The sequence below is a fragment of the Pelodiscus sinensis genome, chromosome 16 (assembly GCF_049634645.1).
Source record: "Pelodiscus sinensis isolate JC-2024 chromosome 16, ASM4963464v1, whole genome shotgun sequence".
Classification (NCBI taxonomy): domain Eukaryota; kingdom Metazoa; phylum Chordata; order Testudines; family Trionychidae; genus Pelodiscus; species Pelodiscus sinensis.
In genome coordinates, this window is record NC_134726.1 from 21,931,809 (window position 1) to 21,943,387 (window position 11,579).

General features: G+C 45.6%; 1 long non-coding RNA gene across 1 annotated transcript; it reads left to right on the forward strand.

Moving 5' to 3' along the window:
* The first annotated feature begins 4,516 nt into the window (after positions 1–4,516).
* LOC142818612 (uncharacterized) lies at positions 4,517–4,859 on the forward strand. Its single transcript, XR_012896161.1, has 2 exons — positions 4,517–4,571; positions 4,684–4,859. It is a non-coding gene; the product is annotated as an uncharacterized LOC142818612 (long non-coding RNA).
* Positions 4,860–11,579: the final 6,720 nt, after the last annotated feature.

Here is an 11,579-nt window from a genome sequence, read left to right on the forward strand (position 1 = left end):
ACTTTTCTCTGCTAGATGGACATTCCATTCACTACATTTTCATTCCCCAGGTCCCCATGGGGGGCTGGTATCCTAGGCAGGGGAAGGCAACCACCAGCCTGGCCCTGCCCACACTCCACCCTCAGAACACCAAGGCTACATCTACACTGCAGGCGTTTTGCGCAAGAACAGGTTTTCGGAAGAGTCCTTGTGCAAAAAAATCTTCCACAAAGGTGCATCCACACGGCCATGTGCTTTTGCGCAAGAGCATCCATGGCAGTGTGGACGCTCTCTTGCGCAAGAAAGCTCTGATGCCATTTTAACCTTAGGGGCTTCTTGAGCAAGAAATTCATTTTGGTTGTCTATACTGCCCTCTTGTGGAAGAACTCTTGTGCAAGAGGACTTATTCCTCATGTAGAATAGTGATAGAGATGTAGCCGTGTTAGTCTGGTGTAGCTGAAACAAAATACAGGACTATGTAGCACTTTAAAGACTAACAAGATGGTTTATTAGATGATAAAAATATGGAACGCTTCACAAATTTGCGATGACACGCAAATTCGTGAAGCGTTCCATATTTTTATCATCTAATAAACCATCTTGTTAGTCTTTAAAGTGCTACATAGTCCTGTATTTTATTCCTCATGGGGAGAGGAATAACTCTTCCAGAAGAAGCCCTGTTTTCTGATGCTGTGCTGTACATTTACTTGTGCAAGAATGCACGTGCAGTGTAGACAGCTGGCAAGAAGCATGCAATGTAGACACCCCTACTGTAGGAGTTCTGGGGGCAGAGTTTTACTGCCCAAGAGTGCCTGCCCTCCCTGTGGTCCTCCTCAAGGCTGAGGAGGGCGGAGGGTGGGCAGCCTGCCCTTCCTGTGATGGGGGCATGGTCTAGGCAGAAGGGGCAGGGATGTGGGCAAGGTTGGGGACTTGCCTCCTCCAGCCCCTCCCATGAATGTCTGGGAACCCCACTGTGTCTGTGGGACTGAAGGTGCTCTTGCTCCCTCCTGTGGCCTCAGGGCTGGGGGAGCTCTCACTCCCCACTGCAGTCTTGGGGCTGTGGGGGGGAACAGAGCTGCTCCAGCGTTGGTGCAGTGGGGCAGAAAGGAGCAAACAGGTTGCAGGGCTGTGGAGGCAGGAATGGGGGGAACCCTGGATGGAACAGGAGCAGAGGGGTGGGGAAGGGGCAGAAAGGGGTAGGGCCATGAGATGGACCACAGGCAGAAGAGGCAGAATAGCAGCAGGACCACAGGTGGAAGAGGTGGGGAGGGGACTTAATCCACTCTGGTCAAACACAAATTATTGTACTCAGTACAGGGGTAACTGAATGGAATTCTATGGCCTGTGATATACAAGAGGGCTACGTCTACACTGGCACCCTTTTCCGGAAATGCTTAAAACGGAACAGTTTTCCGTTATAAGTATTTCCGGAAAAAGCGCGTCTACATTGGCAGGATGCTTTTCCGGAAAAGCACTTTTTCTGGAAAAGTGTCCATGGCCAATCTTTTCTGCAAAAAAGCCCCGATTGTCATTTTCGCGATCGGGGCTTTTTTGCGGAAAACAGTACAGTGCTGTCTACACTGGCCCTTTTCTGGAACAGTTTTCCGGAAAAAGGACTTTTGCCCGAACGGGAGTAGCATAATATTTCCGGAAAAGCGGCTGATTTCTTACAGTAGATCGTCAGTGCTTTTTCGGAAATTCAAGCAGCTGATTTTCCGGAATAAGTGGCCAGTGTAGACACAGTCGAGGTGAGATGAGATGAAGCAATGGTCCCTTCTGAATTTACAAACTATGTATGAAGATTTGATCACTCAGTTTAGATGCCTGAATTTGACTTATCAGCTCTGTTTTATCACCCAGTTTACTGCCTTGTGCTATTTCACATGAACATTGCTCCACAATCACATGTCTGTTTTCCCTTCCCAGTGATATATCCTCATTGTGGACATCAATGGAGAAAAAATGTAATAAAATGATCTTAGAATTATAGAATCCTAGGGCTGGAAGAGACCTCAGGAGTCATTGAGTCCAGCCCCCTGCCTAAAGCAGGACCAACCCCAACTAAATCATTCCAACCAGGGCTTTCTGAAGCTGGGACTTTAAAAACCATTATGGATGGAGTTTCCACCACCTCCCTAGGTAACCCATTCCAGTGCTTCACCACCTTCCTAGGGAAATATTTTTTCCTAATGTCCAACCTAGATCTTCCCCACTGTAACTTGAGACCATTGTTCCTTGTTCTGCCATCCATCACTACTGTGAACAGCCTCTCAGGAACCTCCCTTCAGGTCGTTAAAGGCTGTTAGCAAATCCCCCTTCACTCTTCTCTTCTGTAGACTAAACAAGCCCAAATCCGGCAGCCTCTCCTCATAAGCCAAGTCAGTGTTTCCCAAACTATGGGCCGCGGCTCGCTACCGGGCTGCGGGAAAAAAATACTGGGCCTCAGCATGCCTGGTGGCAGCCAGCAGGCCAGCCTTAGGCCGATTCGGGCCCAGTGCCCCTGAACCTGGAAGTGCTGGTGAGTTACAGAGCCAGGGGCCCTGTTCCACCAATACGTGGAGCTGGATCTCTCCTCCAGCTCTTCCTGGAGCGGGCCCGGGCCCCTGCGCCAGCCCCCCAATGCGTCCTCCCACCCTGCCCCCAGAGTGTCCCCGCCGTGCACGGCTCCTCCTCACCCCCTGCTGCTGCCCATGTGCGGTGTTGCATGTGGGCGGGGAGGATGCCCAGGCGTGACATGTCACGGCCCAGGATTTTAAAACTCTTCAGAGGCATGTGGCGGGGCCACGCTGGCTCCGGGTTTAGCCTCCGGGGCCTGAGCACAGCCTCCAGCCCCGCAATGTGGAAGGCAGAAGGTAGGGAACAGGCTTGGGCGGCAAGGCAGAGGCGGGCTTGGGCTTGGGCTTGGGCGGGGGTGGAAGGAGAAGGGGCTTGGGCAGGGGCAGGGGAAGGCACCAAGGGACAGGGTGCAGGAGAGAGAGACAAATGCCAGGGGGCCAAGTGAAGACAATGAGGGAAAGGCAGGAGGGGAGGTGTCAGTGGGAGAGGGGACAGGGTGATGCTGGGAGAGGAGAGGAGAGGAGAGGAGAGGGGCATTTGGGGGCTGGAGGAGGAGGTGCTGGGAGAAGGCTTGAAAGAAGGGGTGGGCATGAGGAAGGCGAGGATGGAGCAAGTCATGTGTGAGGGGCAGGAGAGGAATGGGGCAGAGAGTGCCAAGGATGTGGATATTAGGGGAAAAAGAGGGCAAAGGGGGCAGGAGCAGAAAGGGAAGGGGGAGGCACCAGGAGGGTGCAGGGCTAAGGGAAGGTACAGGTGCCAGGGGATTCTGGGGTGAGGAGGAGGGGAGAGCTGGCCACCGGAAGCAGCACTGGATGGGGGAATTGGGGCAGGCTGGGATTATTGGGGGGGCCGGTGGAAGCAGGGCTGTCGGGGGGGTGCAAGGTTGGGGGCAGGGAGCTGGCCGGGGAAGGTGTGGAGGGGGTGGGAGAAGCAGCCGCTGGAAGGAGGGCTGGCCAAGGGAGATTGGGAGGAGAAGCGGGGGAGAACTGGCTGCCCGGGAGGGGGTTGGGGGAAGTGGGGCTGGCCAGAGGCACAGCGTGGGGGAGCACGGGGGAGGAATGAATTGGCCTGCGGGGAGTGGGACTGACCTGGTCATATGTAGATCTTAGGGCGCTGCCCCCATTCCTTCCTCCCCCCCACAAAGCACAAAGGATGAGTTAGTCCGGCCCGGGGGTTCTATTGTCCCCGCACACACCCTCTCGAATAGTTGCGAACTGGCTGGCTGACTCGTGCAGCCTGAGCACATTTACCAGCCAGGCAGTTCGAAACTACAAACTGATACATCTAGTAATAATAAAACTTACCTAATGAGAAAATACCAGACATGTTATGTTATATGTTATATGTCTGGTATTTTCTCAGTTTGTTTTTTATGTGTTTATATTTTTGGGCTGCAAAAAGCAGTACTGAAAAAAAAGGGTTCCAACTAAAGTAAAAAGTTTAGGAAACCCTGGTCTAAGCAGCTTTCTGTCTGTCTTACAGTCCATTTATCCAATCCATATTCCTTAACTTGCTGGCAAGAATATTGTGGGTGACCATATCAAAAGCTTTGCTAATGCTGGCACTGGGGGTTTTGGGAGGACCAGAAACAACTTATCTGAATATTCATCATTTGATTAATCAATATGCAAATATGCAAATGAACATTACTGGGCGTCCAAAAGTTTGTGAATGGATTTACTGGTCCCCATGTCAAAAAGTTTGGGAACCCCTCAGCCAAGTGCTCCAGACCCCTAATAATTTCTGTTGCCCTCTGCTGGACTTTACATCCTTTCTGTAAAGGAGGGCCCAGAATTGGATACAATACTGCGGATGTGGCCTCGCCAGTGCCAAGTAAAGGGGAATAATCTCTTCTCTAGATCTGCTGGCAATGCGCCTCATAATGTACCCTAATATGCCATTAGCCTTCTTAGCTACAAAGGCCACACTGTTGACTCATATCCAGCTTCTCACCCATTGTAATCCCCAGGCCCTTTTTCTGCTGAACTGCTGCTTAGCCAGTCGGTCTCCAACCTGTAAAGGACAAAAGCTTTTGTGTGAGTTGCTAAATTTTCACTTCTGTTTCATAAGGTCTATGTTAATTGAAATGTGACCTTTCTTTGTTTCAATTGTATATTCACTTGTATTTTTCACCTCTCTATTCTACAGATATTATCTGGATTTGATACCCTCAGATATATGGAATATGAATGACACTAGGTGGATGAAGACAACTGTGGGGAGTGTCTTTGCCTCCTGGCTATGGGGGACATGTGCCTTTGTACACATCAATCTCCAGTTTAAGCCAGCAGAGGTTGTAAATGTAAGAATACAAAGCTCACAAAGAGGATGTATTTATATTTCATCCTGTTTGCCATGCAGACCAAAACATAGAGGTTTATGGAATTAGTGTTAACATGGCATAACCCCAAGGAACTTGTCTTTTGAAAAGATGTAGATACAGTACTGTAACTATTTAGCAGCATGACTTTTGAGGTATAGAGTTCAGCCAGCTGCTTCCCATCACATGGCATATAAAAACTGCTCTATAGTCTCTCCCCTGAAAAGCACCTCTACATTAAACACTTGTTTACAGCAACACGGTATAAAAGCAACATTCCCTCTGGAAACACTTTTCCTACTGTGAATTGTCAACACTTCCTGTAATAGAAACAGACATTTAAAACAACATAGCAAAAGGGCACCAACATAATGCTACTAATGAGCACCTACTGTGTGAAATTATAAATTAGCTGGTTTAAATATTTTAATTAAGCTGCTGCTACTGTTGGAAAAAAACACTAGTCAGTATTGCAATACATTGAGGAGGACAGCGTTCCCTCAAATTTTCCATCCGTGAGCAGAGTGAGTTTTGTCTTGTGCTCCAATATTGAGGTCATGTGTGCTTGTTCGGATGTGTGCCACCATGGATCATTTTTATATATATATATATATATATATATATATATATATATAATGGCAGAAAAAATACTAAAGCACAGAATGCTTTTAAAGGTTACCCACACTGCACTTAAGACTGATGAAATGGAGATCCAGTACATAAAATAAAAAAGTGCCCACAAAAATTTCAGTATGTGCCAGACTTGACAGATAACCTTTTCTCCTTGTAAAATCAAGCCTAAAATAAACTGTCAGATAAGATCTGAATCCCCTTTCCACTTCCCTGTGTCAATCAAGCCCTTCATATTGGTAATATGAAGAAAATAAGGATGAGAACATAGAGCCTATTTTACCTCATTAAGATGACGAGATTCTATCTGAGTTTGGTAACATTTCAGATGCAGAGGCTGTTACAAGAACAAAATGTATATCAAATGTGTCTGCAGAGAGCCCTCTTTATCAAGATAAAATCCTGATGAAAAATGCCACTTATTTCTTTTCTAGCAGGAAGGTCTAAAAGAATCCAAGTTAAGAATGTAAATTTATAGATAATGATGGCATTTAAAGTATCATATATTAATTTTTGAGGTCTCATATCATACTTTGCACAGATTCTAGCACAGTAGGATCCATCTCATCCCCCAGTTCTATCTCGCCCCGTCCTCCCCCACAAAAATTGGAAAGTCTTTCATTCTATAGGTATAAATTACTTTAAATGTTTGCCAGAACTATTGGACAAAGGATAAATGTTGTGTTTCTCAAACTTATCAAAATAAAAAGTTTGCATGAATAGTAGCACTTGCCATCAATTGACTATAGAATTTAAAAAAAAATGGAATTGATTGAGGTTAGATAGTCCAAATACATTGCTGAAAGAATTGTTTCAGAACTATGAGACCTTTGTTATCAGTTTCATGTTGTTGTGTTATTGTGTCTTGCAATAAAGTAACTTGCTTAATTCTCAACTGATGGTAAAGGATCTAGAAAGTTGCAGGCAAGAATAGGAATGGGTACCATAGAAAATTTGTGACAAAAGAGGGAATCATGTTGGCGTGAAGGAGCTAATAGTTTGAGTATAGGGGTGCGTCTACACTGAAGGGCTTACCTTGAAATATGCTATACAAATTGAGCTATGTCAATTGCGTAGCTTATTTAGAAATAGCTTATTTTGAAATTGGGAATGTCTACAAAGCATTTATTTCAAAATAGAGCACTCTTCCTCCTACTTCCCTTCCTCCTCGTACAATGAGGGTTACAGGAGTCTGAGTAAGAAGCCCTCCAGCTTGACAGTATCTTGACACTATTTCAAAATAATTGTCTGCTGTGTAGATGTGGACTAAGTTATTTTGGAATAGCGCTAGTTATTTTGAAATACTGTTGCAGTGTAGATGTACCCTAGGAGGAATTAATCCCCTTTTGGTATGTTCAGGTGGGTGACAGTGATTCAGAATTCTGAGTGGAACCAAAATATCATCATTTGATGCTTAGGTAATCTTACACAGGGTTACCAAGATATAAAATTACCAGAATAAACACACGTAGGAATTATGATTTGTCTCAAATGTTTATAGTATTGAATGTTGTTTTATTATTCTGCCTTTCATTTTGTACTAGATTTGATGTTCTATAAAATACATCCTGTCTTCTTGATGGGGCAGCAGGTGCTGGTTGGGGTGATGCTCCTGGGTAGATAAGTCGCAAGCCCACAACCCTGCAGTCCTCAAGCCACTCCAGAAACCAGCCCTACTACTACCCCCGAGGTATCCCTTATCCTGCCTTCCTAATGGGGCAGTTATCAAACTATAAATGATGTTTAAAACTACATTTAGAATGGGAAATAGTGATTTGTTTTTCACAGCGCATAGTAGAGTGTTATATTTTCTAATTCTGTGTTTTTAGCTTTTAGCTTCTGTCACATCTTAGGTCAACAGGGAGTTGTAGTTTTTGCTGTGGTGGTTTCTAGTGTGTCCATTCCACTGGGCACTAAGCCTTGGTCTATAGCACTTCAAAAATAACACAGCACGTTATTTCGAAATAACAAGTGGAGCATCCACACTACCAAGCTTTTGAAATAAGGGGCTGGTTATTTCAAAATAATAACTCCTGCTTTTGGGGGGAATAAGGTGATTTCAAAATAGTTATTTTGGGAATTATTATTTCAGATTTAGTTATTTTGAAATAATTTCCTAGTGTAGACATGCCCGGTGTGACTACTTTAGTCTCCCCAAGTGGAGACAATTGTATCAAGGAAACAAGCACTACACCTCCCAGTACTGAATCCATTCTGTGGAGAGACAATTTGTTTTTTCAGTGCTATCAGTTCAGTTTTCACAAGCACACAAATGGTTGATTGGTTCTTATTTGTATAAACTTAATACAGTGATTTCATAGGTCTGTAGTATGGATACAATAAATGCTGTATTTTTACTGCTATTTAAAAATATTGGCAAGCCTCCACACCCCACACAATTTTGCCTTCTTAAAAGAGGTATGCATATCTATATAACTTGATCATCTCTTCAAGGACTTACTAATGTATCAAATACATAAAGTAGAATGTGACTAAGGATTTGCCTTTTGGATCCAATCTGAGTAGAATGATCCACCCAGGCTGTCCCCAGGGTAGGCTGTGTGGTGGCTGCCAGAGCTGGCACCAGGGCTGTGGTGCTGCTGCTTCTGGGGTTGAGGCTGCAGTGTGGCTCTTCCCATTGGAACAGCTGTGCTGCAGCCTTGGCTCCAGCTTGGCAGCCACCTTGCATCCCACCCTGGCCACAGCTCCAGTCATGAAGCTGATGCCAAGGCTGTGTGGTGGCTGATCAGCTGTTCCTGGGGTGGGGCAGTGTGGTGGGTTGCTGCCCCATGTGCCAGGGCAGGAGCTGGGGCCACAGCACAGCTGCTCCTGGGGCCAGGACTGTGGTGCTATTTTTTATGAAGTGCAGCTCTGCTGAGGAGGAGGGCAGGATTCAAGTTCTTTGTGTGCGCCCAAACAGGTGCTCACCTTTGGGGAACTTAGGATACAAGATACCTTACTTTAAAAACAGATCTCTCAGCCTCCCCTTCCACACCCAAGATAAATCCTATTATGACATGCAAAAGGAAAAAGACTACTTTATGAATTGCTGAAAACAGCTCTGTGATGGGTCTCTACATTTCTATTATATAGTTTTGCCAGACCTCTAATTTCACCCCTTAGGTTATGTCTACACTGGCAGGTTATTGTGCAAGTACGGCCGTTCTTGTGCAAGAATCCACAGAGTGCCTACACTGCCCACCTGCTCTTGCACAAGGAAATTTACAGTACGGCGTGGTAAGAGATGGCTCCTTGCACAAGAGCTATGCTCTTTTTTAACAGGTGTAAGCCCTCTTGCTCAGGAGCTCTTGCGCAAGAGGGCAGAGTGGACGCTTCGCAGGGATTTCTTGTGCAAGAAACTCCTATGGCTAAAATGGCCATCAGAGCTTTCTTGCGCAAGAGAGCATCCACACTGCCATGGGTGCTCTTGCGCAAAAGCACAGCTCGCAAATGGCACTGTGGACGTTTCTTGCACAAGACTTCTTGCACAAGAACCCTTGCACAAGATGTTCTTGCACAATAAGCCGCCAGTGTAGACATAGCCTTAGAGTTTTAGTTGTTGGTTTGTTTTTAATTGGTACACCAATAGCTAAGTCCACAAAGGGAGTTAATTCTTACTTACCTTGCTGCATATTCAAATTTATAGCAGAAACTTCCCTATACAAGGGGAGAGTTGGGTCGCCACAGGCAGGTCTACACTACAGAGCTATACTGACCTAATTTACACAACTCCAGCTACATGAATACCGATGGGAAAAACTTTCCTAACCACTTCCCTTATACTTCTCATTCTGATGGAGTACCAGAGTCAATGAGAAATGGTCGATTTATTGGGTCTTCATTGGATCCACTCAATTAACTCCCAGGAGATCAATCACTGCAGGGCTGATTCTCTGATAAGTGTAGATATGCCCTAAGAATGAGATTCTCAACAGTCAGCAAGCTGAGCAGAGAGTTACCTACACTAGCCAGAAGGAAACACCTGGGAGAGGACCAGACCTTAGCCCCATGGTTCCCAAACTTTTCGGCATCATGCCCCCTTTTTGATGCTCACGCCCTCACGCCTCCCTCCCCCCCCCCCCCCCCATAGCAGCAAAACTTGTTGAGCAAAAAATAAATAAATAAAATAAAATAAAGGAACTGACCGGGGCCAAAAAACAAAAATAGCAGCGCAGCTTGACGGGGGAGGGGGGGTTCTACAGTCATTTTCACTTTAGCAGTTGGCTGCACATCCTGCCTGTAGCTTCAGATGTGCTGAGAAATAGCAGAGACGGCAATTCTTGCAGTATTACCAGACCGAACATAAACTGGAATGACTGAGGAGGCAATGTAAAAGGCTCTTAGAGTAACTGCAAATGAGGCACTGAGACTCTGAGGAAAAGCCGGATCTCAAAAGATTTTAACGACATTGCAGGACTAGAGCATTTGCACCGATGAAAAAGTCCTCCTGACTATAAGGTTAATATCTGAAATGTGCTGTTTGGGTCCAACCCTCTTTAATAAATCAGAGCAGAATAAAAAACTCAACACCCACCTCCCCTGCTTTTGTTGGCTGTTCAAAGGTGTGTTCCAAAAGCAGCTCCGCTCTTTCTTCTTGATATGGATGGAGGGGACAAATTCTGCACATAAGCCCAGTGAAATCAATAGGCTTGCTATACAGGTGCAATTCCCACTAACTTTATTAAGAGTTGCATGATTGTAAGTGAAGGGCAGAATTGTGCCCAGTGTGCACTGAAGCCAATTAATTTTCAAGGGAGCAAGTGAAAGCAAAGTTTGTGTCTCAAAGAACCTGGGATGATCCTCACTGAATCTCTTTGGCTGCATCTAGACTGGCATGATTTTGCAGAAATACTTTTAAAGGAAAAGTTTATCCGTTAAAAATATTTCCGCAAAAGCGCATCTAGATTGGCACGGATGCTTTTGTGCAAAAAGTGCTTTTGCACAAAAGCATCTGTGGCCAGTCTAGATGCGATTTTGCACAAGAAAGCCCCGATCGCCATTTTAGCCATCGGGGCTTTGTTGCTCAAAACAGTTCTTCCCTGTCTACACTGGCCCTCTTGCACAAGTATTCTTGCGCAAGAGGGATTTTTCCCGAGTGGGAGAGTGAAAGCATTTGCGCAAGAAGCACTGATTTTGTAAATTACAAAGTCAGTGCTCTTGTGCAAATTCAAGCGGCTAGTGTAGACAGCTTGCCAGTCTAGACGCAGCCTTTGTGTTTGTGAAGATACAAGTTCAAACCCTGACATATTGCATGACTGCAGGGGAGCCACTGAACCCTGAAGTGATGGCTCAATGGAAAACCTGACAGGGCTGGATATCTATGAAGGCTATGGGCAGACAGACGTCATATGTTTACATCAGCTCATGGATGTTATAAACTTGTAGTCCCTCTTGTAGTCACTCCCAGGTGCCCTGCCTCTATTTCCCTTCTTGGATCATCAATTGACAATTCCCCAGTGGCAATTAAAATACTACCCGCCTTGGAGTCCTATTTATTCATTCCTCTAGGTACACACTGGCCCCGCAGGCCCAACCCCAGATCAGTCACTCTCTCTCTCTCCACCCTTCTATCCAGAGCTGGGTCCCAATTCAAAGTTTCTCTTAGGATCCAAGCAGGATTTCGGCCATCCAAGTGCCATTGAGACTGTTCATAGGTATCATAGAATCATAGGACTGGAAGGGACCTCGAGAGGTCATCGAGTCCAGCCCCCCCGCCCTCAAGGCAGGACCAAGCTCCGTCTACACCATCCCTGACAGATGTCTATCTAACCTGTTCTTAAATATCTCCAGAGAGGGAGATTCCACCACCTCCCTTGGCAATTTATTCCAATATTTGACCACCCTGACAGTTAGGAATTTTTTCCTAATGTCCAATCTAAACCTCCCTTGCTGCACTTTAAGCCCATTACTCCTTGTCCTGTCCTCAGAAACCAAGAGGAACAAATTTTCTCCTTCCTCCTTGTGACAACCTTTTAGATATTTGAAAACCGCTATTATGTCCCCCCTTAATCTTCTTTTTTCCAAACTAAACAAGCCCAGTTCATGAAGTCTGGCTTCATAGGTCATGTTCTCTAAACCTTTAATCATTCTTGTC